The sequence below is a fragment of the Odontomachus brunneus genome, unplaced genomic scaffold (assembly GCF_010583005.1).
Source record: "Odontomachus brunneus isolate Ranch 3 - 2012 unplaced genomic scaffold, Obru_v1 Obru_scaffold_002, whole genome shotgun sequence".
Taxonomy (NCBI): domain Eukaryota; kingdom Metazoa; phylum Arthropoda; class Insecta; order Hymenoptera; family Formicidae; genus Odontomachus; species Odontomachus brunneus.
Genome location: NW_022639452.1, coordinates 2,573,539 through 2,600,138, shown reverse-complemented (window position 1 = coordinate 2,600,138; position 26,600 = coordinate 2,573,539). Strand labels below are relative to the sequence as shown.

Here is a 26,600-nt window from a genome sequence, read left to right as displayed (position 1 = left end):
AACAGCGGAGAAGAAACGGCAGCGGGAGCAGGAGGAGGAAGAAGGGGAGAGATACCAGCGTGTAAGCACTTTGTTCCGATTGTCACGCACGGTGCGCTTTCACGTCGAATGAAAAAGGTATCTCCCTCTCTCTCTCTCTCTCTCTCTCTTTCTTCGCTGACCCGCGCGATAAGCTTAATGGACAACGTTGCGTAATGCATTACCCGTGCGGATAAAACGCCGATTTTAAGCAAAGTCTCTCTCGTTTTACACGCGACCTCTCTCCTCCGGGTAGTGCGTGCATCCTACTACCTGCCGCTTAGACATTTCTCCTTTACCACGTTGCGCAAAATTTCTGTCACACGACGAGGACATCTTCCAGCAAGACTCCTCACTCTAGTGTCGCAAACATCTCGAAGCGTCAGTTGCACAAAAAGGGAACGCGTTTTATTTTCATAAATACGAATATCGCGATGAAACTTCTCGCCGTTATCTTGTCTTTTTTCACTTCACCAGACGAACGACAGACTTCTCGCAAAGTCTGTTCCATCGAATAGCGGCAAAACATCAAACAGAACCGGGGAAGTTCGAAGCGCAGTTGTGCGACGGAATAAGCCTGAGAGTAGTCGCCGAAATCTGACGCGCGAGTGCGCTACGAGAGGAAGGTAAAATACACGAAATGCGGAGAATTCGTGTGAGCAAAATGTCGGCGAATCGCCAATTATCCCTCGCGGCATCCTTCGCGCCGCCGAATTCCGCGCGTTCACTCTCGCGGCTCACGAGAATCGCCGATTGAACGCATCGCGCGCGACCATTAATTATCGTCGCGGACCGTTATCGTCTCGACTCGACGACGACCCGGAGCTGCCGGCCGGGGAAGAGGACAAAAGTGGTAACGGGAGGGGAGGGAGAGGGCGCGCGTAAATAGAAGAAACCGTGCGAGCGCGCGGCCGTCGGTGGAGGTTTAATTAAATTAACGCTTAGGCAAGATTAACAAAGGTGCGAGGAGAGATCCGAGATGCATAATGAATAGCCGAGTGACCTCGTCGAATCTATTCGGGTTTCTTTGGGTGGTCCGTCGCGGCCACGTCGCTCCGTCCGCCGCTCGGACCTCGTTACCGGGGCCCCGGCGACACATTTTATTGCCAGTTTTCGTCCGGATGATTATTTAGCGCTTTACGAGGGCCATAGACGGGCCCCGCGGCTCCTCCTCGCTCCGAAACATCCGGCCGTCCGAATTCTCCATCCCCGTAAGCCGCCGCACAACTACGTGCCTCGAGGACGCGCCCTCGGCGGCGACTCGGCCGCTCGAGAATCAAGATGCTTATCGAGTCGAATTACGAGGAGGTTAATTCCGTACAAATTCTCGCGTTCCGCGGAAAGTCGTGGCGATGGACAGCCGCCGCGCGGATAGGACTTGTTCCCTTCATGGCAACCGCCGGTTGCGCAATTCTCTCATGGCGGGAACAACGCGACGAAGTCTAACGAAGCAGTCGACGAAGTATCCTTCACTCCATCGAGAATTCCGTCCGTTCCGAGCTGCCCGGAAAGTCCGTGAGGATTTTCGAGCAAAATTCAGATGACAAATGTTTTCAGTTAAAAATAATTTCGTACGATTCTGTGTGGCAGTACCTTCAGTATCGATTTTCATTCGTTTCGAGTGAGATTTCACTCCGAGAAATTTTAGGAGTATATAGTACCGTTCATCGATCACTTTGAAGCCCGGTTTGCATCCGAAGGAGGTCATGCTCCGCATCTGGTAGGGTTGGAAAGGAATCGTGTACTAAACGAGCTGCTATGAGCTACTGTGAGCTACTACTATGAGCGAACAACTGATCCATCAATTCGGACGAGTACTGTTCCCAATTGGAATTGTTGAGGACGTTGTGATGCAAAACGACGCACTTCCAATTCATTCTCGACGCTTCTTGCCGATTTCTACCTTTAATTTATCCAGTTACGGTAATAACTTTAATTTATTCGGCTGTCTGATCGATGAATTGGTTAGTCGGCAGTAACTCATAGTAACTCATAGCAGTTTAGTGCATGATTCCCTTCCAATCTTAGATCCAGATGCGAAACAGGCTTCGAAGTGATTAAGATGATGATACTGTGCATTCATCAAACTTCTTGAAATGAAATTTCACTCGGAACGAGAGTGAGAATTGTGAAAAATAGTGAAGATACTGTCACTCGGAACCGTACACGTAAAAAACAATGTAGCCGACTCACACATAAATTTGGTTGTACTAACCGGATTCAAAGGTAAAATACGGAACAACTAATTATGTGGTTGCTGCAACCACAGAGCAATTGCTGAGTTACTGACGTTGCGGCAGTGACGATATCTGGTTGCACCAACCAGAGTGTATCCGTGTATCCGTGAATGTCACCCTAATCGATTTCTGGTGGTTGCCACAATCAGATCACGCGTAACTACATTGATGTAGTTGATACACTAAAGTAGCTGAATCATATCGACCATATTACACATTAGCACCACATAAAGACAACTATACGGAAAAAAAGGTTTGATTGAATTAACCAAATATTTAGTCGAATATGAACGATCCAGAAATTCTGATTGAAGTAACCCGATTTCTATTTAAGTTAACAAGATTTTTGGTTGACTTAAACAGAATTCGGGTTACTTCAATCGGAATTTCTAGATCGTTTATATTCGACCAGATATTTGGCTAATTCAACCAAACCTTTTTTCCGTGTAAAATGACTGTGGTGTTTATACCTAAATAATATTGGTTGTGTGCATCATATCTTTTGTGCAAGAGTAAATGTTGCACTCAAGCTTAGAGTGGATTCTGACTCCAGAATACGAGCGAGAGATAATTTCTCAATAGTAAATTAACTTTAGATTTAAGTTTAATATCTGCTTAAATATATCAAACACATAATAGAATAGAGTTCAAATATAAATCTACATTTTAGGCGCTATTGAAAAATCCCTAAATGTTTCAATCGACTAGAGTGCTCTTGTTCATGCGAAATGGTGAAAAATACATTGGATTCACTTTTCACTTTCGAGAGGAAATATTCACTTGCCGGTTAAGAGCACAGAATTCATTCCGTCTGAATGATAAATCAACCGAATTCGAGTGACTCGGCCGTGGTCCCATTTTTCGAGTAAAATTTCATTCCAAGAAATTTAGAGAGTGCATATCGACTTGGTGCGCGAGCGGTTAACAAATTTAATAAGTCCCACGGTGCTTTAATGGTCCGGCCGAAGAGAGAGAGACAGAGAGGGATGAGGAAGAGGGGAAGGGCGTTCACGGTGTTTGATGATAAAGGGACTAGATCCTCGAAAAGATAACGGACGTGTAATTAAATTCAACTTGATTTTATTGCCTCGGACAGGACCTCGCGTTTATGTTCGCTTTTATGCCTTACGAGCAAATTCTCGAACTTACGCCTTGATAGCGGTCCGGAGATGAGCATTATATGTCGGCCGCGCGTCGTTCTTCGGCACTTTATCGCCGCAATTTCGACGTGCACCGCTACAAATCCCTTCAGTCAAAAAGGCGCACCGTGCACCAAGACTCGCGTCAATGACGACGGATTATCGTCCACCAGAGAAGTAAGGATCGTCCGTTTCAGGCACTTGAGATAATTAATTCCTCTCCGTGCATCCTCACCCCACGAACTTTCGTCGATATCGTTATATTTGCGGTCTGTGACGGCTATTATTGAATTCATTTTTATCATTGTTCCACATAAAATACAGCTGAATATTGTACTTAATTTAGAATAAAAGTGTCACGTTCATCACACGCGAAATTGTCGGATGAAAATATCCCTTGCACGCTCTCTCCCTCTCTCTCTCTTGTTCTCTCTCTCTCTCTCTCTCAAATCGATACGCCAAGTCGACGTCCGCCCGTTCCGACGTTCCTGCCTCCAAACTCGCGCCGATAATCACGGTCATTAGTAATACCTGGCCAAGCTCGTGATTAATTAAACCCGAACCGAACGTACGCGACGCGCGCCACAGAATAGCAATGTGGCACGTGCGCGGCCATTATTCCCATTACCGGGAGAGTTTTTTTTTTCCAACAACACCGAGGGCTACTCGTTTAATATCGTGGAGGATATTCAAAGCGACGCGTGCGTGAACACGCGGATGAGCGTCGGGAGAGGCCCGGCACGGCGGTTTCCAACGCGATCGCGCGTGGGTGGCTGAAACGTTCGGTCACATCGAGCTGGACGGCCTTTGGCCTGGACGACACCTCGCAGTAGGCACGTGGCCGCTCATCCCGTCACGTACGGAGGAGTACATCATAGGTTTACCTTCCCTAGCTCTTTATCTCGCTCTTTATGTGTCGCCGCGCACCATTGTCGTCCGCGGCTGTTATTCCACCCGAATATACGCTGACAAACGTCGTCGACATTGTTATTCCCGCGAGTCCCTCGCCGGACAACGCCGTGTCTCACCTACCGGCGATCCCAGGAAAATGATTCACTCGAATCAACGAACACGAGCGACGCGTCCCTCGCGTCGCGCGTCACGCAATCCTCGTGTCGTTCCTTGATTATCATCCCGAGCAGAAACTTATCCCATGGTCAGGCTGATCAGGCTGATCCTAGGTAGTTATCTGGTACAAGACGATGTTATTGAATCCTGATAAGTCAAGTAACACAACATGGCATTCAGGACCTTATTAATAATAATTTTTAATAATTAGGGCCGGATAACATCACCAATATTTTAAAACGCTCCTTGACATACAATCAAAATGTTAAAGAAGGCCAATGAGAGTCAGTGCAGGATGTAAGTTGCGAGGACTAACATATTTTATTAAAATAATAAAATATGTTAATCCTCGCACAGCTTATATCCTCTGCATGCGCTCTCATTAGTCTTCTTTAATACTTTGACCGATCACATCGCCTTGTACAAACCAGATAACGGGCTCAACCTGATCAGGAACATGGGATAAATTTCCAGTCGGAATTGTGCCCGTCGATTATTCGATACTTCGGAGTCATCGAGTCTCGCGATAGGACGACGCTTGGGGAAATGCGGTCGACGGAACAAGAAGAAGAGGAATCCGACTTCCTTCCGGCTGCGAAACGTATCTTCGCTGCGTGCGTGCGTGCACAGTCAAAAGTGACGTATTCGCGGTAAGATCCGAACGTTCGTAGATGGCCGACATCTCGGCGACATCTCCGACCACGAAATACGAGACAGAGTATATTCACCGTGAAGGGGTGAACGCGGAGACGTGTGGAGGAACCGAGAGGAAATCGGCGTGCAGACAGAGCGAGAGAGAGTCGCGGCACGGCCGCCGCCCTTCATTCATTCAGACCCTTTTTATCTCGAGAATTCGTCCCGGAAAGGACGCTCGATTTCTCGGAAGGCGAGAGGGCCCCTGTTCCCGCCGGACATTCAGGAAGATACTTAGAGACCGGGGACCGGTGAATGCTGATAGCGCGAAAGGAGAAGGCGCTCGCAACAGCCGCGGACGCATCAATGGGCTCCATTCAGCTTCGTAGCAGATGTTATCGCCGAGTGGTTTTCGGGACCGGGACATCGATCTTGGTCCCCCTAATTATTTCCAAGATGGAGATTCGTGCGGTCTAGCCCGGTTCGTGCACCGGGGCTATTTTCGACTCTAAACACGACGTACCTGCCTGCGCCGCCGCTCGCTGCCTTCGTCGCGCGGGAGTGTCTCGTCGTCCGGTAGGAAGATAGCCCGCGTAATGTCGTCACGCTCCGAAGATGGGCATAGCGAAACGATTTCGCGCAGAATTACGTGTTCTAATAAAAGATCGGCGAATGCAAGCGATCACGAGAGCGTTAAGATGGCCGACGAGAAACTGACTCATGTGTTACTTTCGCAGATACGTTGTGGAAATTTTGTGCAGATTGTGTGTGAGAAAAAATTCATACATAGAGAGAATATATTATAGTTTCTTTTTTTTAATAAATTCTTTTGCTGTTTTCAGTAGTAGCACAAAAGATATTAGACTGTCAGTAAGGCCTGTTTCATTAAACTATATAATAAACTTTGCTAGAGATCCAAAAAATTTTTCATTTCAGTTTCTAAAGTAAAACAGTACATGAATAGATTGGATGAAAAGATAATAAATTACTGCAGAATGTGCATCCAGTTTTCGGTTATCAAATTCTATAGTAACTTTTACTATATAATTCTCTCTATACACGATAAAGATATGGAAAACATTTTGTTTCTAAGTAAACTTTCTATCTCTAAAATTTCTAAAAAAACATTATGATTGTAAAATTAGGTGGAAAAAGTTACACTATCTGAACGGTCTGAATAAGCAGTTGAAATCACACTTTAAATTCGTGTATTGTTTTTTTAGAATATTCTCTCCTTCTCTCTCTTTCTCTTTCTTTCGGATTGTCCAACCACAACAATCGAACCGTCGAAGCCCGTTATCGCGGGGTGCTCTTTCATTCCGCCAGAAACCGCATGAAGTCGTGGCTGAAATGTATGCACGACGTCGACACGTTATCCCGGGAATGCGCGGGAGGAATGTCAGGAAGCGATGAGCGCTCGAGTACGTCATCTCTCAGGATTAAGAGATTATCGAGAAAAGTGTGGCAAAAAGTCGGCAATGACGAGGAGGAGAGCGGGAGAGACGCTGAGAGAGAAAGAAAGAGGCAGAGAGAGAGAGAGAGAGAGAGAGAGAGAGAGAGAGAAGACACACGGCGAAAGAACGATGGTTGAGGGGGAGGAACGGAAAGAGGGCCTTCGTGGTCGTTTCACGAGGGCCTCGAGGGTACCCCGATGATGGAACGTGGCGGAGAACGCGGCGGAGGAACGCGGTGCCGTAGGCATGCCGGCGTACTTTCGAGGGGGGGCCCTTGGCGGGGGGTGGTGACAGCGGAGCCTACGGACCGCGGGGGGCCTCCTCGGAAGAACCAGGAATTTAACCACGAATGGCCACGCAACCAGCGGAGAGCCGTCACTTCCAGCGAGCTCGGGCATCCATTACCTCCTGGTGCCCTGCCAACCACCGCACCGCCACTCGTATCTTATATTAATATATTATTTACCTCGGTTCTCTCTCTCTCATGCCGCTATAACTCGTTGCGCCTCGCTGCACTATCTCGCCGAGAGCAGGAGGAAGAGAGTTAGAGAACAAGAAACAGAGAGACAAAATCAGGGAGAGAGAGAGAGAGAGAGAGAGAGAGAGAGAGAGAGAGAGAGAGAGAGAGAGAAAGAGAAGAGAAGAGGTGACGGAGAGAGGAAGAGAGAGAACTCCGGGTAAGAATGGCCGGCGGTGTCACGTGCCTCGCATTGTTCTCATTACTCGACGACGATCTCGAAGCGGGAGATCAACGGTGATCTAGAGCCTAGAAGCGTACCCTAGAGAACTCACCGAAGACGAAGCCGGCTGGATTTTAGAACGCTGCTCGGTCGCGCGAGTCGACCGAAGCAGATCTCTCGTGTATATGACATTTCTGTAGTCTCTTTCCGCTAGTGCGCGCCGTGCGGGAAATATTTTCATGCTGCAGACATCTAACTGTATCGAAATACCGTCGACTTTCTGTCTCAACTCGGAATAAAATGCCACTACAAATCTGCGGTGCCTACTCTCTAATCTATTGGATCAGTCAAAGAATTTTTGGATCAAATTTGATCTTGCTGTAGTCAGAGTGCGAGTTAACTATTCATTAACCAAACAGTCGTTGACTCTGATCCTTCGCCAACGTGCAACACTCATATGAAGAAGACGGGCGCTTCGCTCTCAAAGAAGACAAAAAAATTGAGCCAAACTTTTGTGACTAGCCCATATATAAAATCACTGTCACTGCATGCAGTAAATGTTAAAAACGCGTCCCCGCTGATGGAAATAGGCACGGGTCCTTCTTTCGCGCCATCCTGCCAGCCTCGTTTCCTCGCAACATCGTGAAACCAACCACCGGGCCAACTCTCCGCGATGTTACTCTACGATCGAAGTGTCATGAAAGTCATGACAGCGCGTTAAACTCAGATTAATGTCCCTGTTGCACCACGGCGCGACGACGGTGGCAACGCGCGTGCGATTCGCGTGACCGAATCCGCGCGTATCGTGGGTGCGCGAGCATGTGTGTGTATATACGCGTTTGGCCATGTGTATTTGCGTATGTGTGTGTGTGTGTATGTGTGTCTGTATGTGCCTAGATGCATGCGAGAGCTCGTCGTGTCGTGGTGTCCGTGTCGGGCGGTCATACGTGCGCGTTACGGTGATATGGCAGGCTTTATGGTATCGCGTACAGAGGTAGGCATGGGAGACTACGAGCATGGCGTGGCGTATTCATTTCCATGCCAGCCTCGTAAAGCTGACTTAATTTAATGTACCGTTCCACCTTCTCTCAGTCTCCCTATCCCTCTCTCTCTCTCTCTCTCTCTCTCTCTCTCTCTCTCTCTCTGTTTCTATCTTTCTCTGTCTCTCCCTGTCTCTGCTGTCCCAAGTCCCCCCTCGCTCTCTTCCTTCTTCTCCACCCTCGCTCGCTCTCTCACGGTTTGTAATAAAATCATAAAGTACCGCGGATTATCCGCAAACGTGGCTGGCGCCGTCTTTTTCTTTCGGTCGCGAGAACAGCCGTGCAGTCGTGATTCTACCGGTCTTCAGGCGAGTCGCGCGAGTCAAAAGGAGTTCATAGCGCATTTTGCAAGCGCATATTCACACACATACATGCAAGTTAGAAACACTATTTACCGAGAGTGACAAGGAGAATTATTTTAATCGAGAGCGAGCCGCGACTCGCGCGTATAAGCGCTCGCGGATTAACAGCGTGGTATCTCGTTATTATCGCAATCTCGTACAACCGCAGAACGACGACGGCGGCTCGCGGTAATTCATTTGACCGTGTTCGCGATGGCGAACACGGTAAATCACGTATCTCCCGGTGTTCGTTATCCGCTTCTCTCTTTCGGCCGACTTTTTTTTCTCTCCTCCACGTCGGCGAAGCGGACTAGAGCGCGCGCATACGTTAAGGCAAATCGAATTGTCGCTCATATGAGACCAACGTAAAAACACACTCCTCGGCGGCGGGGTAAAAGCGCCGCGCGCGCGGGGCCTGGCAAGCAGACTATCAGTATCAATAATCCCCCGAACAGTCGGCATTTTGTTTCCTGCCACGCAGCCCCATACTTAGGTATACGTCATATGCAGATACGCGTGCCAACTCGCGAACGTATTATACACACACGCGCGCGCACACCTCGTCGCAGCAGCAGGACCGTACTCCGGGGTCCCGCAGGGAGAGTAGGCATCCTTTTTCCCGGACTCCTACGCGCCCACGGGACTGTCCCTAATGTCTAATGAATGGCCACCAATAAATTCATAAGCCGGCCAAAACATGCTCGCGAGATGCAGAACACGCCGTCGCCGATCCGCTCGCTCCGAAGGAGCGTTTGCGTCTTAAGCTCGCGGCTCGCAAACCGATAGCGAAGACACGAGTGCACAACGGGAAGGTATGGAGTACGCGCGCTGAGTAGCGTAGAGGAATAGCGGAACACGAGCAACTGAACACACGTAACCGGCGGGATTCCCGCGAGGATAACTCGGTTCCTTCCCGGCGGCTACCGATCGAGTGATCTGCGGCTTCGTATTCCTGAAATCGATCTTGATCGAATTAATACGATGTGAGTAGGACACTGTACCGACAGGCGACTAAAGGTCGCAACACTTTCGCCACGGTGAATTTCGCAACAAATGCCTATTGAATAGGAAAATGTATCTCCTGAGAATTACTAAAAATCGAGTTCTTCTGTTAGGTATAGAAATCGTTGAGTATAGAAATCGTGAATCTTTTGTTTTAGCGTGAAATTCGTGCAAAGTAAAAATCTTCTAAGCATATGGAAAGCACATAGAAATGTTTGCCTTCCATAAATTCACGCTACGGATGACGTAAATATAACATATGTGGATCGTATAATGAGATTTTTTGGTGGAATTTCGTGATGAATACTTCTGCGCAGTAGGATTAGTTGTATTTCGTTGACACATCGTTTAAAGTAGAAAATTTGAATTATCTCATAGAAAAATTGAACATTTCAAGTTAGAAAGTTTTCTCACGAGTTCATGCCAGAGAAGAAGACACATAATCGTCTTCTAGGGATACTGACGAATGTTCAAACACGTTCAATTTTTCTTCTTTAATTCCAGTATTGTCGATAAGATATAACGAACGTTACTATGAATAAATATTTATCAGAAAGTTCTACGAGAAAAGGACAAATTGTCTCACTTTATTAAGAGACGTCGCATTTATGTCACTTTAGGATTAAATCATCTTCACCTGATTTTGACAAATTTATTCCTTAGGAGGTCAATCGCCCGATAGTTGAGAATTAAGAATTTGCATATGGATCGACGTGAAATAATCTACTTCATGTTCGCGACCACGCGAAGATCGTTTTACACTCGATTCCGACTTTCGATTTCAGCTTTCGCGTCCGCGCTCGGATAGACTTACGTACTGCTTGCCGTGGCCGAATTCTGTTCGCCGTATTATCCGTCGTTACGATCCCTGACCCCGGAGATGAGCGCGGGAGTTTAGACGAGGAGGCATCGAGCTCGTTACTCCGGCTTCTTCTTGGCCCTTTTACGGCGAAACTTTCGCACTCTTCGCGCATTAAGACGCGTCGCTAGGGATGACTCGGAGAGAAGTACTCGGCTATATAAGTAATACACGTCCCCCGACGCCGTTACTGCGGAAATTTTCGCCCGAACAGCGCCAGCAGGATTATTCGAGACACGGTCTCTTTACACGGGGAAACATTATCACGAGTCGACGACTAGCCTTGACGCGCGATACCTGGAGAGCGAGCGGAAAGCGCGAACGAAAACTGACGAGTCTTCGCGAGAACGTGTGCAACGAAAAGTCGCAACTGCGTCAGTTCGTCTAATAAATTTAATTCGCATATCCGGAGCGAATCACGCTGAATATTTCAAACGCACGTATTGATTGTCGCGGCAACCTCTGAATATCCCGTTGAAAAGGGATCACGTTATTCCGCGATATCGTAAGCGCATTCCGCTCAAGAAATCGCCCGGCATGATCGTTCATTTGACACATCGAGCCGGCTGTATCGGGGAAAAGAGGAGAAAGAGAGAGAGAGAGAGAGAAAGAGAGAAACAGACGCGTTACCGTGTTTCTCGATGCACTCGCGTCTCTCACGCGCAACATACACACGTGTATGTATATACTATATCCGTCGCGAAACTTGTACTCGTACAAAGTGTACAATACGTTTCGGCGGCGACGTACCAGACGCGTACGTGTGCGCGCGCACACACACACGTAGCACGCCGAGACATGGTCGTAACACGCGACAAAACTTGCCTGAACTTTGCTCGCTGCGAAAAGAGGCGAGGCTGCCGGAGCGCGCCGGCTGCTGTGTGTATAACGCGGGATATACGCGCCGGAAACTCCGCTTCGACGGAAACATAACGTCGCTCGCGAGCATGGAAACGGAGCATAAGGCAAGCCGGTAAGAAGAAGAAATCCTAGGTGGTTGCGCGTGTCGCGCGAGCGCCCGCGCCAAGGGGTGGAATTGGGGTGAACTGCGCGCGAGTCGGCGCTCAAGTTCGCGCGAATCTGCTCGCGTGAGAGGGAAACGAACCCGCGCGCCCCGTGTTTATCGATCTTCTTCTTCTTCTTCTTCCTGAGTGACCGACTACTTTCGCACGATGAGCAGAACATCCAGCAGAACACCTATATTTGCAGCGACGACACTTTTCACACACGGTGCAAAGTGCGACCCCCTTTTCCTCCTGCTCGCGTTAGTCGCCGTGATGCGTGTCGATTTTTACCATCAGCCGCAATTGTTTACTTTTCTTTCTTTCTTTTATGACCAATAAAATTATTATTATTAATTTCGCGACAAACGCGTTGAAACAATTGCGTTATTCTGAGGCATTAATCGATTGAAAGTTCCTTTAACTAAAATAATCGACAAATTGTTCGTCAAAATCAATCAATCCTCATGTATATAATTACGAATAATTTAATAATAATTTAAAATTTTAATAATCGGCAAATCAATATAATCCAGATTAATCTGTATAAAAGAGGTAATACGAGGTATGGAAGAATGAGTGTGCTACATTTTTGTAAACCAGGTCGCCTTCTTGGCTGTGTAGCTGAAGTAATAAATATACATAATCCAATTAATCAATCGTCATGTATGTGTAATCATGAATAATGTAACCGACTAATTATTTAGTGCACAATCACTCACAACACAAAGGTTGTTTACAAATTATTTGCATCAATTGACAAAATTATATGTGATTGTATACATGATCTGATTTACCAATTATTTTAACCCAAGAAAATTTAAATAAATTAATACTCAACGCTGTCCTACGATATCGTAAACGCACGTTTCGCGAAAAAAACCCCGAAGAAATTGCTCATTTAACATATCGAATCAGCGAATCACCGTCTCCATCACTTCGATCTACGCACGAAAGATTCGATCGTTCGGGATTTGCATCTCTGGTTCGCGTCGTGCGAGGCAGAAGTGCGCGCCTGATTCCGCTAATAACGCGTAGTTAACGCTACATCGCGCCGCGGTGTATCACCGATTCCTCTTGGTTCTGTTTTATTTTGTCGCCAGCGCGTAAGGCGAGATATAGACTGAATTACGATACTTCTCCGGTCTCGCTCGCCTGCGAGGCTCAATTCGCGATATCCCGCCAAGTCGCGCGTGATTCATTTTAATGCGAGCGTAATGTATTTACGGCCTCGCGCGCTTGTACAGGCCTCGCGTGGTTTTTCCAACTGGAAACACGCCTGCAAAGTTCTCGGGAAATGAGAGTCGACGCGCGTCCCTAAACGCGTCGATCGGTTCTCGCAGCGACAATCGGCGGAGTTCGCCCGAGCAGAAATCTTGCTGCCTCATTAAACTTAAAAAAATTCCATCAAACTTGAATGAAGAATCTCAGGATGTAATGTCTCGCAGGCTACTGTCCTACTTTCGAATGTTGCAAACAGTTATTCACTGCCGTTTCCTTCGAGTTTGACAATTAAAGGAAAGGACTTTTTCCAGAATTTTATACTATCTTGATTTTTTAAATAGGAATCAAGTAAAAGTGCCAAAATGGGAATTTCAAAGAGAGAAAACAATTGAATAAATAAATAATAATTCGAATTCAGGGTTGGTTCGATTCACCGCGTATATTGTGAGATCGGAAAAACGCTCAGCATTCGCGTGTTTACACACTATCAAACAATATTACCTTCTCATAATTTAATTGCTCGCACTAACATACAACGCGAGGCCTTTACAAGCCTTATCTTTCTCTTAATTATGTATTATTTTGACTTCAATTTGAATTTAGAATTCAACTTGATACTCAGAGTTAAACGCAGGAGCTGAATGTCGATTCAGGTGCGGACACGTGATGGAAAAAGGGCTGACGATCTCTCATTTTGAACGTTTCCGACACGAGAACGTGATAACAAACGCCGACGAGCGCGCCTGATTCAGGCCGCCACAATGTGGAGAGATCGACGTGGCACGACATTACGCGGTAACAACCTAATGACAACTTTGCACCTTTCGGCGGCTCTTCCTTTCGCTCGCTGCAATTATTCGCGGCGACGGCAGCCGCGCAGTGGTTTTATGCACGTAATATCGCGATTTGTATCCCGGCCGTCATTGTACATCGCCGTTCGTGTGCGCAATCCGCGGGGGAGGCGGGTAATCGCGGTACACATCCCCATCGATAAATCCTGAAATTAATTCCCGCTCGCGGCGAGGTACTACCACTACCTCCACCTCCTCCTCCTCCTCCTCTTGCTCCCTCTTCTGCGTCGGGGAAGGGGAGTAGTTTGATAAGGGCGATGTCTCCAGTGTATCATATCCCGCGAGTAAAAAGCTTGATTAATATCTATGTCGTCGGTGATAAATGAATAACAAGCTAGAAGTATTACACTTTGTCGCACCTCGTAGTTATGCCGCGCGTGTTCGCGACACGCTCTCGCCGGTAACCCTCTCCGGTACGCGGTGCCCGACGGGAATTCTGACGTTAATTCGGCGTGATTATTTAAATCTTATTTAGCGCTCATTCGCTCGCTCACAGGCGTGCACCTTCGTCTCCTTTTCGTCGCGCGCTACAATGTATGTGGGAAGTGAACGTGTGTCGGCGGCGAGAGGCGGGAGTCATTGCTCATTAACGTGGCGATATCATCGGATCTCAGTCGCTGTAATCTCAACGTGTACTCGTAGTAATTTATAGCTGATAAGGCGCCGGGGAAGGTGGCGTTTATCGCTAAAAGCATAATGGCCGCTTTGGCATTTATTATCAGCGAAATGGCAAACTACGGCCGGCTTGATTTACGATTGAATTCTATGATATGTTTTTGTACCTACAAACACACGACTGTCGTCGGCACTCACTAGCGACGGCAGCGGAATTATTTCGCCGACTCGCTCGCACGTGACAATAATCGTGTATCATTGTTATGCGACACGAGTTGTCGATTTGCCGCGCGAATGTCACGGAACTTCGCGCGAAGACGCGCGAAATTCAGGAGTCCAATTTCCCCGTCCGGAAAATGCAACGAACGGCGTGACGCGTCGGCCGCGAAAGGCGCATCTGCAATCTCGAAATAAGCCGTTTAAATATTACGTAATTATCCGTAATAATTTGATTTAATGTAATAATATAATTTTGCGCGATTACGTTCACGCGCTGCGCGAAAAGTTGTCGGCCACTTCGGCTTGTCAATAAAAGTCGCTTAAAATGTCCTCCCTATTTTCGTTTCTATTTGTTCGGCGGAACATTATTAGCGCTAATCGCGCACTGTCGGCGCACGATCGATCATCGTGTGCACTTTTCAACGAATAATTGCCGGTGAGGCAACCGAGCTCGTGTCTCGCAATACGCGCAAATCCAATACAATCGATGCTCATATACCACGGCGCGTTCGTACCGTGCCGACATTCATATTCCCAGCGTGCTGGCTGCTTTCAATCGCAGCCGTCATAAAGTCGCAATCATCGCTCGGCGCAAGTGTTGCATCGCGTAAAAATGCGTAGTTCCCGCAAGTAGTAGATGGCAGCATCGGACTGCGTTGTGTGGAATTAAAAAGAGCGAGCGAGAGAGAAAGAGGGAGAAAGAGAGGGAAAGGTTGACGAGGCGCATGGAAGAGAGAAAGGATCGCGTGGTGGTGAAGGGATTGAGAGGAATGGAAGGAGAGAGAGAGAGAGAGAGAGAGAGAGGAGGAGGAGAGAGAGATAGAAAGACAGAAAGAGAGAGAGAGGGAGAGAGAAGCAGCGGGGAGGTGACACGAGATCGGAGAGGGATGGACGAAACGAAGAAGAGATCTCGAGAGCTAGAGAGACAGAGGGAGAAAACGCATCGCGATGTTGTGGTAGGGGGGAAGCAGTGGATCGAAAAAAGATCGACGATGAGGAGAGAATAAACAAACGAGAGACGCGGAAGAAGGACGGAGGATGTTAATGCGTGCGTGCGCTATGGTAGTGTGCGTTTAATCTCCTCCGCGACACGGAGGTGGGCCGATGGGACTCCAGTCCGCGCCTCTTAGGAGGGAGATGACTCGACTACCTTAATGATTCCGGGGGAAAATAATGAAACATGACCAGGTATCAGAAAGGGGCGTTACTTCGGCGCACAGAACGCAGGAGGAGGAAGGAGGAGATGGAGGAGAAGGAGAAGAGAGAGAGAGAGAGTCTCTCTCACTCTCCCCTTTTCCTACGCGTCGTTGATATAAGGACCAGGATACGGCGTCTCGTCGGGTAAGGAAGGTAGGAGGCACTAATGAGGTACCCGAGAGTGCACGAGGGGGAAGAAGGCACGGAGAAACCTCCAAGAAGAGACAGAGAAAGAGCGAGGGGAGGGGGAGAGAAAAGGGGGTGAAGAGAGCGAGAGAGAAGCGGAGAGAGAATAGACGAGACGAGAAGGGAAAGAGAGCGAAGATAGGGAGAAGGTTGTGGCTCTGGACCACCGATCATCAGCGGGGATTGGCCCATGGGCCCGACCACCGGCGCGACCTGGTTGGACGAACGGACCTCGCTCGGTGCACCAGGTGAGAAAAACTCACCTGAGAGAAACCATACCTCCACATACGACTGGGGGGAATGGTGAGGCTACTATTTCTCGCGGGGTAGCGTGATCATGGGGTTACTACTGGCGATTCGTCGCCCGAAATTCTTTACCTACTACGTTCATACTCCTGTTACACTCGTACACTGTTACGCTATCAGAATTCTCCAACACGACTCCTGGCACTCGTATAATTGTCTCTAATCAATATACAAACTGAATCGTCTGACGACAGATTCTAAAATGTTTCTTCTTATATTAGAAGAAAATGTGTGTGTAAATAATACATAGATTATGTGATTGGAAGACATAAATATTGTGATCAGTCAACCCTCCCAATCACGATCTATTACATTTTTCTCTAATAAGAAAAAGGAAAACATGTAAGATATTTTTTAATTTAACGTTAAGTAACTCACTCTGTATATTTTCAATTATAATTTCCTGCGATAAATCAAGAAACAGAAGTGAAAGATAACGTGAGAATAAATTTAGAATTGATTAATTATCTCGGAGTTCTTTGCCTATTTACATATATACTACGCTCATACTCCTGTTACCGCGCTGTTACTCAGCCAGGATTTCTCGACGCGAGTTCTGATACTCTTGCATAATCATCTCTAATTAATACATGCTCGAAAATACTTTACTGCGATGAATCCAAAAATAAAAGTGTCTTCCGCGAGAGATAGGGAATAGATTTAGAATTGATTAATCATTACCTCGCGTCGAGTGCGAAATCCACTCCGCGGTTAGTCACGTCTAAAGCGCCGAAATGCGCAGCGTAGGTGACAGAATCGCGCCGGCGGATAAGCGCAGCGTCGCCGAATTGTATAATTGCGTTTACGCAGCTCTCTTTACGCGAGACGAAAATGCGCGATATCGTGTCGGTTCATATATCGGACGACACATCGGGAGAACGATGATGTTGCGACGGCGGCGTCGGCGGAGGAGGCTTCGGAATCCGCCTCATAAGTATGCACATACATTTTAAAGCGCGCGATTACGATGCGACGCGAAGATACCGCGTGCGTCGAACTCTTCGTTATTATAAACAACTCCTCCCCGCGAGATCGTGGCCCCGATAAAATCGTTGCCACGACATCTCGCGTTACGTATGCATACAAATGAGTCTTTCGTCGCCTCCGACGCGTCCGCTTTACAACAGGAAACTACAGTTACTTTGTTATCAGACGGATGCAGAACCGCGCAATTATCCGTAATTACCGTTTAATAGCGGATGCGACGAGAACGACGGGGGCAAGGGGGAGGAGGGAGGGCAACGTCGTCTCCGTCTATCAGTAGCGTTGCACCACCTGATGCACCGTCGATAGACCTGCGCAACGAATGCGTTTAATTGCTTCGGACATTTGGTGAGATCCGTTCGAGATACGTGCCCGTACGAGGCCGTGTTGCGGAAGCAGTATTCGGCCGCGTCCCCCGTGAAGTGGTGCGGCGTTTTGCATACGAGATCGCGAGTCGCGCCCCGATCGGTTCTTCGCGTCGTTGAGAAGTGAAATTGTTCCAGGGGAAGAAAATAATTGTCTACGCATTGCTTGCCTCGTGGAGAGGCCGGAGAAAAGGAGCGAAAAGAAGGAGGAAGAAGCACGAAAACATCGCAAGTCCATTATCGCGTGATAACTATTACTTGGCTAACGTAAAATCGGCGACACGTGTATCGTTTCATCGCGATAGGAGTAATCACCGAGTTGTATTAAGAACCATGTGTGCCTCGTTATAAACGTATAATTGTCGCGGTGAAAATTGGCCCCGACTATGTCGGCTTTCATAGTGAGCAAAACGCGCGTGTGCGCGTGCGCACGCACGCACACGTTCTCTTCGATAGCAGTGCTAATTCCCGTACATGACAGCACACGCGCGTTTCTAGATAAGGGTTTATGTTCAATAATTAGTGTATGCATAACTCGTGTTTGAAGGAGGCTTATCATTCCCCTTTAACCGCCGGCTGTGGTGGTTGCTGTGTGGCCGATTATGCGAATGTTGGGCCGTTTTGCGCAACGCCATTCTAAGACGTGTACTTTCATATGAACGAGAACAGAAGAATTTTTCGCAAACCGAGAAGAAGCGGAGAGTCTTCGATTAAGTCCCCTGCCTCTTCGTCGCAGAATCGAAGGCAGAAGTAACAAAAGACATTCCCAAAATTCTTACGTGCCATTTTAAAGAGATTCTTACGTGCCATTTTAAAGAGATATTTCCGTGCGAATGAACTTTTGCGTGAAATCATTTCAGTATACTTGCGTGAAGTTACTTCAGTATACTTGCGTGAAATCACTATAGTATGCAGTAAACCATCCTGTTTCTCGACAATCGATGAATAGACGTAAAACTATGGTGACATGCATTTCTCTCTTAAATTAAGTTGTTACATTGACGTGACCTTGTCACGTTAATTTTACGGCTATTAACTGTCAAGGAAAAAGGATATTTCCCAGAGCTTCTCCCAAGTATATCTCAGTGTCCTCTCATTCAAGTATCGTGTTATTTGAAAATGGCACACAAGAATGCCAGGATGCCAGAGTTCCTTGCCTTTAACGTCATAATTTAGCACGGTTGCGGCGAGTACCTAGAGGCCTCAACGTGCCAATTGGCGTTGGACGAGCACGTGGTTTTGCGGAGTGACATTTCCGGATCAACTCGATCGTTGAAACGATTGAGAACGAGACGATGAGTGCGTCGAGGCATCGCGTGACCCGCTCTCTGCGCGATAATATGCATGAAACAATCACAATTGATCGACGTGCTGCCCCACTCCTTTCTGCCTAAATTCGTTGATCGGTCTTTCAATCACAATCCATCAGTTTGGGTGGATCAAACAAATTCGAAAGAAAATCGTACCTGTCCGCGATAAATGATGAATCGTTATTTCGATCCTCCTGTCGTGTACGTAGATATCTCGCGTTGCGCGCTTATTTTGAAGAAACTCGCTAACGCCATGATGTATCTTCGCGCGGCGGGCTCTCGTCTCTATGAATCACCCGATACACTCGCGCCCGAAAAATGGTTTCAAACTGAAACTGAGACTCGACAAATACATGTGAAAAGAAACACAACGCTGGAAAATTTTGACCAGTGTTCACGCATCAGGGACATTCGAGAGGGTGGAGAAGAGTCAACTTGAGTCTATATGTGGGCGACCGTCGTGTCTCCTTTTCGTTCGTGCGCGTGCGTTCGTCTCCCTCGATTCGTTTCTCGATCGAAAGACGAGAGTCGACACCTTGACGGCTTTACGAATCGGTTGATCGACTTTCCAACGGACGATCGTTCGGGCAGCTTCTTCAGATCATCCGCGCGGGGTTGGCCGGCTTGCACAAAGACAAGGTGGGACATGGACGAGGGAAGGAGGTGGGAGGGGATCGCCGGGAGAGGGTTGGAAATCTCGCGCTTCGTTTAATTAATGAATGGCGGCAGCGTTCCTCCCTTCTTTTTGTGGTGAGAACCGCCGCCGCCGCCTCTCATCTAAACGTAGTTCTCTTTAGGGTCCTCACACAGTTACGAGAGCGCGTCACGTATTCATCACACGGGTCTAACTACGCCGCTTTTTATGGACCCCTCTCACAGACTCACGCATGCACGCGCACAGCACGAAAGACGGCATACACGGCCAAATACAGACTCGTGGATGGATCTAGCCGCGGCGTCAATCGCGGTAAATCTTTCATGTTGCCGCGCGACATGACGCGTCCACGGAACCTTTCTTGAAGATCGGCCATGTTGGCGCCGGCCATGGATATCTGGGAACATCGACCATTAATGTCGAGGGCTTCTCAGCCTCCTCGTTTTTTTGCCTTACGATCTGCTCGACTTGCGAGGACCGTCGCGGTTTAACGGAAGGGATTCGCGAATTCATCCGTGCGGACGGTTTAACAGTCCCGAAGAAAATGGGATATATGTAAGCAACCCCAAATTATGAATATAATTTTAATCGCGTTTATAAACATTTTATACATATATTTCTCTAGTAGCGCGATCTCTCTCGAAATTGAACTCTTGTTATCTTAGAGTAACCTTTAGAGGAAGTCGATATCGAACTCTCGAACAATGTCGATAATGCAGAGACTAACACAGTTATGCTATCCTTTTTATATTTCTTGTACATACAAAACTTATGTAAATATGTGTTACTTTGTTTTACCATATTCAGCGGAAAATCTAATCAATATGCGTATGTGAAACTTTCTGCAAACTTTTCCGATACTTTTAAGCTTCTGAATTCAGATGCGAAGGTACAGCAATGTACTTCAAAATTTTTCTATTTGGAACATTCGCACTTTCGATATGTACAAGCTGCAGAACTTTTGGATTAGGTAAATATTACGCTAACTGACAGCTTGAAGTTTTATATTTAAATCTTACTTTTTTTTCGTTTTCGTTACATACTGAGCAATGCTTTATTTATTTGTGGCTTTATTGAAAGCATTTGTAATTATGTGCAACAAATACGACGTAAACTTTGCAGAAAAATGTCAATATTCTGTCGGTAAAGTTTTCAGTATCCCCCTTAACTCTCGCATCTGATCAGACCGATTTTAACAAACGACACTTTGCATGCGTTATTATCTCGCGATGTAATTAGTAGTTCCGAGTATTTTCTCGGATGTTTCCTCCGAGTGATGTTTGCCTGCGCCAGATTTCACGATTATCGCGGATCTGTTGACAAAGGGTCGGCCGAAATCCTTTGAAGATATCGCGTATCGGTCTATTCGATGTTTGATCTGCTGCGAAACACGGACGAGCACTTCGTTCGTCAGTGATAACGGCCGATGATCGGCGATACTCGGCGGGGCGATTGTGAAGCCTGTCGCTCGTCCTAGCCAGAGATCGATCTTATCGAAAGATACACACGCGCGAATGTGTGTGCGCGCTTCCATGCGTGAGTGACACTTCGTGAAATGAGTGTCGATGATAATACCATCGTTATTGCTCGTGTACGATACAAGCGCGATACTATTGTCGCGGCGCGATTATGTCGCCTCGCGGGACACGGGTCGCGTGATCGCGTGGGTTTTTCGAGACGCGAAAAAATCCGACAAGTCTGTTGCAAGACTTGACTGACTGATTACAATACAAAGAATCGTACCTTAAAGCGGACATTCGACTCTGTCCGCGGCCCGTGACGCTTGCGAGGTATCACACAATAGATCGGGGAGTATCGTGGTGTTCGCCCTGTCGCGGCGGAGGCAGGCTTACGCGTGAGTGGCGTATTAATTATACCGCGGCTCCTTATAATGTAATTTATGGGGGAGGCGCGAGCGAGCGAGAGTACGAGAGCGCGAGCGAGAGCGAGGGGAGCGTTATCAATTCCGCGAGATTAATCACTTAAGTTTATACTGGCCTCTCCCATCCACTTTACTCTGTAAGTAGTACTCCTCGTCTTGCCTCCACGGCTTCCCGTGTCTCAGCACCATCAACACCGCTCTTGATTTATGAGGTGGAGCGCGTGGTGTTGGTGGTGCCGGCGGTGGTGGTGGTGGTGGTGGGTCTGCTCGGCGCGCTGTTACACTAGACGAGCGATCTTAATAAAAGTTTATCCGAAGAGTCATTGTCGGCCGGGAAAACCTTGTGTTAACCACCGTTTCATTACAACGAAACAGTATACGTGTCGTGGAAAGCGACATTAATCTTCGAGCCGAGAGAAGCCGAGCGAAGGCCCTCGTATCGAACGCGCCATTATTTATACGAATATTTGTCAGAGTGAACGCGAGGTATATCGAGCGCGGTGACTCACCCCCGACGAGAGAGAGAGAGAGAGAGAGAGAGAGAGAGGCTTAGTGCTGTAATTAACATTGCTCATTCGCTTTCCGTCGTCGTCGACGCGACGCAAGTGACAGATGATCGATTTATCGCGGAATCCGCGTTTGGCTGAGATCCTCACGCTGGATCTTTCACCTACGCGGTGATGTTGTTGTCGTGCGTCACACGATAAGGCCGCTCCGATTAGTAATCGCGCGATCCGGCAAAAATGCCCTCGGCAAGAACGTTTCACGGCCGCGTGATGGCCACGGGCTCCGAGCGCGCGCATCCACGTCCGACCGCGGCGCGTGCGAAATTCGCGATTTCCTCGCGGAAAGAATCACACCGCGAAAATATAACGCGCCGCGCGATCTACCGAGCACGGAACGAACCCGTCCGTAATTCTTTCCCCGTTGCACCGGGCTCGGGGCATTAGAATCGTCTCGCTCGTAGGTAGGAACCGTTGAAGTGCGGGTAATTCAACACGGTGACAACCGTTGCCGCACACACCGTCGAGGACGTGTCCGCGCCCCTCCAGCCACCCACCCTGCCGAGAGACGGAGGGGTGGCCGAATGGCCACGGCGGAAGGGGCATCCCCTACTACCGGATCCCTAGTAACACTAGCTCCCCACTTTTCTCCCTCCGCCTCGCGCTGCCAACGAGGAGGGTCTATAACCGTCCTTTGTCGAGTCGTGCTGCCACCTGCCCAACAGTTTTCACGACCTTGCCCGTGACTGGTCATCGAGCACTTTGGACTATCGCACAGTCTGTCTCGGACCGTATCATGATGTCTGGCATGAGGACGTATCTGATAGTCCTACTGCAATCACCCCGCGATCGACCTGATCTTGTTATTGATTTTCAGAGGAATACCTTATTGGAACCAAACAGGACATTGTAACGCGGTAATGTGAAAGGTTTCTTTATTTTCAGCACCTAGGTATAGTCGTCTATAGACTTATATGACAAGACACAATTGGGGGTGAAGGGTGGGCGGAAGAAAAATCGTTACTTCGCACGACTAGTGCACGACGCATCACTATGCGTTCATATATCGAATGCACAGTCGCGCTCGAATTGGATTGCTGGCAATGAGTTCATCCTTTATTTCAGTTCCAGCAATTCCTCATTGTCGTATCATCGCCAAGGGTTATGGGATCAAGCTCGGGAATAGTGGGGAATCGATCTCGCGATGCGAATCCATTGCGTGTGTCGCGAAATTACACACGCGGTTATCGTATGTTCTCCTCCGAGGGAATCGCGATACCTCTCGATGTCGGCTATAAGCATTAACATATACGTGATGTTCCGTGCAAATAATTGCGTGTTGCCACTAAGCATGCGATGAGCCGCGGCTCGCCCGCGCAATGTTGAATGAGTCCCTCTCGCTTTGCGGTATTACGTGCACTTTACTTATCACGCGCGATCTGTAATTGCACGTTATTGCCAAGACTGACAGCTTTTATACAGATCCTACCCGCGGATCAATTCACGTGCAAAAGGAACACGTCTCTTTTACACGCGTGTATCTTTTCATCTGCTACGACGTGTCGCAGTGCGTTTTACACATTCGCGTTTTACACAGCTGATAAGCATCGCCGATCCACATCGCGTCCATATTCTTCACGTGTGCGTCGCCAAATTGTCAAACGTACCACTTAACGTCTATATGAGCGAGTCCTGCACTCACGAACCTGTGGTAGTCCGGTTTAATTGGTGCGTTCCCCCTAGACGTGCAATCAGACGACAGTAAAGTGATGTTCACGTCAAGCCACTGTGTTTACATATACGGATCGACGTGATATTGATTAGTTTAAGGAGTTGAGTTTATGTCTGGCACATTGATGTCTCATTTTAACGAAGAGCATTATATTTAATGGGACATCTTAGTGATTAGATGTTGAGCAAATTAAATTCTTAATAACATCGCTTGTTACGATCAAACGTACAGCAAAAACATCTAAAAGCACCGAAAATTCGATGCACCGAACGTTGTTCGAGGTCGACGGTAAAGTACTTGGAGTAGAATCACAGTAATCGGCAGGGCAGTACACTATTCCGCGGTAAAACCAACTTATAGCTATTGAAACAACGGCGTCTCTTGTGCCGAGGGATTTTGTACCTCGCGAGACCGTGGAGATGGGAAAAAATCGCGATTCGAGTAGAGACTATTGGGATAGCGGATTGTACAAACACACATAGTCCCATAATCCAGTCCATAACTCATAGTGATCACAAAACGGTCGCGGCGCAAGCACGATACACACGGGCAGTGTTCCTATATCACTCTAGTTCGCTCTTTATCGTGGCCACGGGAACGACGGTTCCAGCGAAGTCTATACCGTGATCTCAATTCAACGTCAATACCCTGCTGGTGGATCACTATTGGATGGGGTTATCGTTCACCCTCCGCGATTCTCCGCATCACCATGAACTCCCAAAGTCGAGCCCAAGTGGATGGATCTTCGATACGATACACGCACGCACAGTAACTCCAATATCGATGCGTAACATCGGTCGGCAGCTTAGTTTCCGAGTTGTAGTTTAAAGCGGCTACGTCGACGCTATGTCTGTGCACGTCGACAAATTCAGCGTCGCATTCGCGGAAAGTCGGCGCCACAGGGACGACCGGAGGAGTAGGACGGAGGTAAGGTGGAGTTGAAGCGCGAAAGAAGGAGCGATGAGAGGAGAAGAGAGGAGAGCGGCAGCGTCGCGAGAAGAGAACGACGGGGAGAGACTTTCTACGTGCCGGTATTCCGCGATGCACTCACGAAGGAAGGCGCTCACACGCGCTCACCCGTGCACGTACAGCAGCAACGCCCTCTTAAAGAAAGCGCGGTGCAAGGGGGCGAGGAGGGCCGGACGCGCGAGCTGACGCGGCGAACTCGAAGAGGGGGAGGGGGGCAGAGTTTGCGCGCGATTGTGTGTAGACCGCGGTGTTAACAAACGGTACACTAATGTTTCACATCTCGGTGTGTATCCCCCTTCTCCCTTACCTCCCTACCCGTTCTCTCTCTGTCTTTCTCTCTTCTACTTCGTCTCGCTCGTCCCGGTCACGCCGTCCCGGTCGGCGGTCTCGCTTCCTCGACGAGCTCCTTCGTCGCTATGGCTGTGGCGAGCGAGAGTGCGAAGTAGTAGTTTGGCGTGCCATGCACGTCGCAGGGTGACGAGAGAGGCAACGGCGTCACGAGTTTCAGTGGTAGTCACTCTCACCGTGCTACAACTATCCTGGGGTGGAGGGGACGAGAACGAAGGAGACGAAGGCGGGGCGAGGTTAGTCCGCGCCCACGGAGGGGAAAAAAGCCGAGCTCCGCACCCACTGTGGCGCGCTGGAGGGGAGACGAAAGAAGTGTGGAAGGGGACGATTTATCCGGCTCCTCTTTGCGCTATCCCCTACACCCTATACTCGTTGGCACCAACACACCTACACAGCATACCTATATGGGATGCACTCATGTGCCTCCGTGTGAGCGCTCTCGTGCGCGCGTGTGTGTGCGTGTGTGTGCGCGCGCGCGTACCTTCTGCAAAAATATCATTGCCGACAGGTATGTATGTGTGTGTGTGTGTGAGCAGTTCGTGCACGTGTGAGCGCAACTGTGCATGTCGTCGATCAGTCGGCGAAAAATATTGGTGCGTCCTCTTTCCTCATTCCGCGAACTTCCTCATCCCAAAAAGGTTCCCCACCACAACCTGAACGGCGGATATGCTTCCGCACCCGTGACCCGCCACCTTCAACCTCCTCTATCCGCCCCCTTTCGTCGTTGGTCGCGCCGGGAACGCGACAAGTACGCGCGAGGAGGCGAGTTCCTTGGAAAGAACCAGGCGAAACATCGCACAGCGCCTTACCCAAAGTCCTTGTCAGCACCGCGATTGTAGCACGTTGAACTTGGTCGCGATATCGTTGGTGAATGTTTACGGATTGCGTTCGATTTGCGTTCAATTGTATAACCGGCGTGTCGTTAGAAAAAAAAAAGATTGATCACCCGTCCATAATATTGGATTTCACATTAATACTGGATTCCGCGCCGATATAAGATTGATTTGATTCAACTGAGTTTGGTTCTAGTTCTACGGAGAAATAGTGATATCAGGTTACGAAATCTCAGTATGGCAATCTGACGAGATGATTGACGCATGGAGCGCGCGATGGGACGTTCGTGCGACATTGTTGCGTTAAACTGTCGGAACGAGCGTAGTACTCCGCGTAAACGCGTTCGTGTAATACGCTTGCCGAGTGACGATCGTGCAGTTCGCGGTGTAAACGCGCGAGCGAGACCGACTAGGTCGCAGGTGGGAACGAGACTATGAACGGTACCCGAGTGGAAGCGAGAGAGGTTGATATACTAAGGTAGGCGAGAGGAGAAGAGAGACACGGACGTGGGAAAGAGACAGAGACGCGAAGAGAGGAAGAGAGAGAGAGGAACGGAAGTTGGTGTTGTAGTCAAGTGTCACGTAGTGCGTGGAATAAGGAGCGGCAGGTAGCGGCATCGGCGCTGATGCCGGGCACAGGAAGGGGCACGAAGTAGTCGGCGATCTTGTCCTGGCTTGGAGAAGGTGGAGGAGGAGGAGGAGGAGGAGTGAGAAAGAGAAAGAAAGAAGACGAGAGCAGAGAACCGATGGTGGGGACACGTCGGGGTGTGCGGTCGTGTCCGATGAAGAGGTGGAGGAGGAGGAGGGTGGAGAAGCAGCCAGCAACGGCGGGGGAGAGGGCAACGAACAAACTACCGGGAAGAAGTCAGCGGCAAGTAAAGCAGCGCCGCCGAGGCTAAACTTCGGGATCTATCGAACTAAAATTGTCGTGTAGTTTCTGCCTTCGTGC

At 48.5% G+C, this 26,600-nt stretch overlaps 1 long non-coding RNA gene across 1 annotated transcript in view; it reads right to left on the bottom strand.

Annotated features, from left to right (window-relative positions):
- Window positions 1-26,600, bottom strand: part of LOC116841994 — a 229,208-nt gene that overhangs the window by 97,193 nt on the left and 105,415 nt on the right. The gene's annotated exons all lie outside the window — the stretch shown is intronic.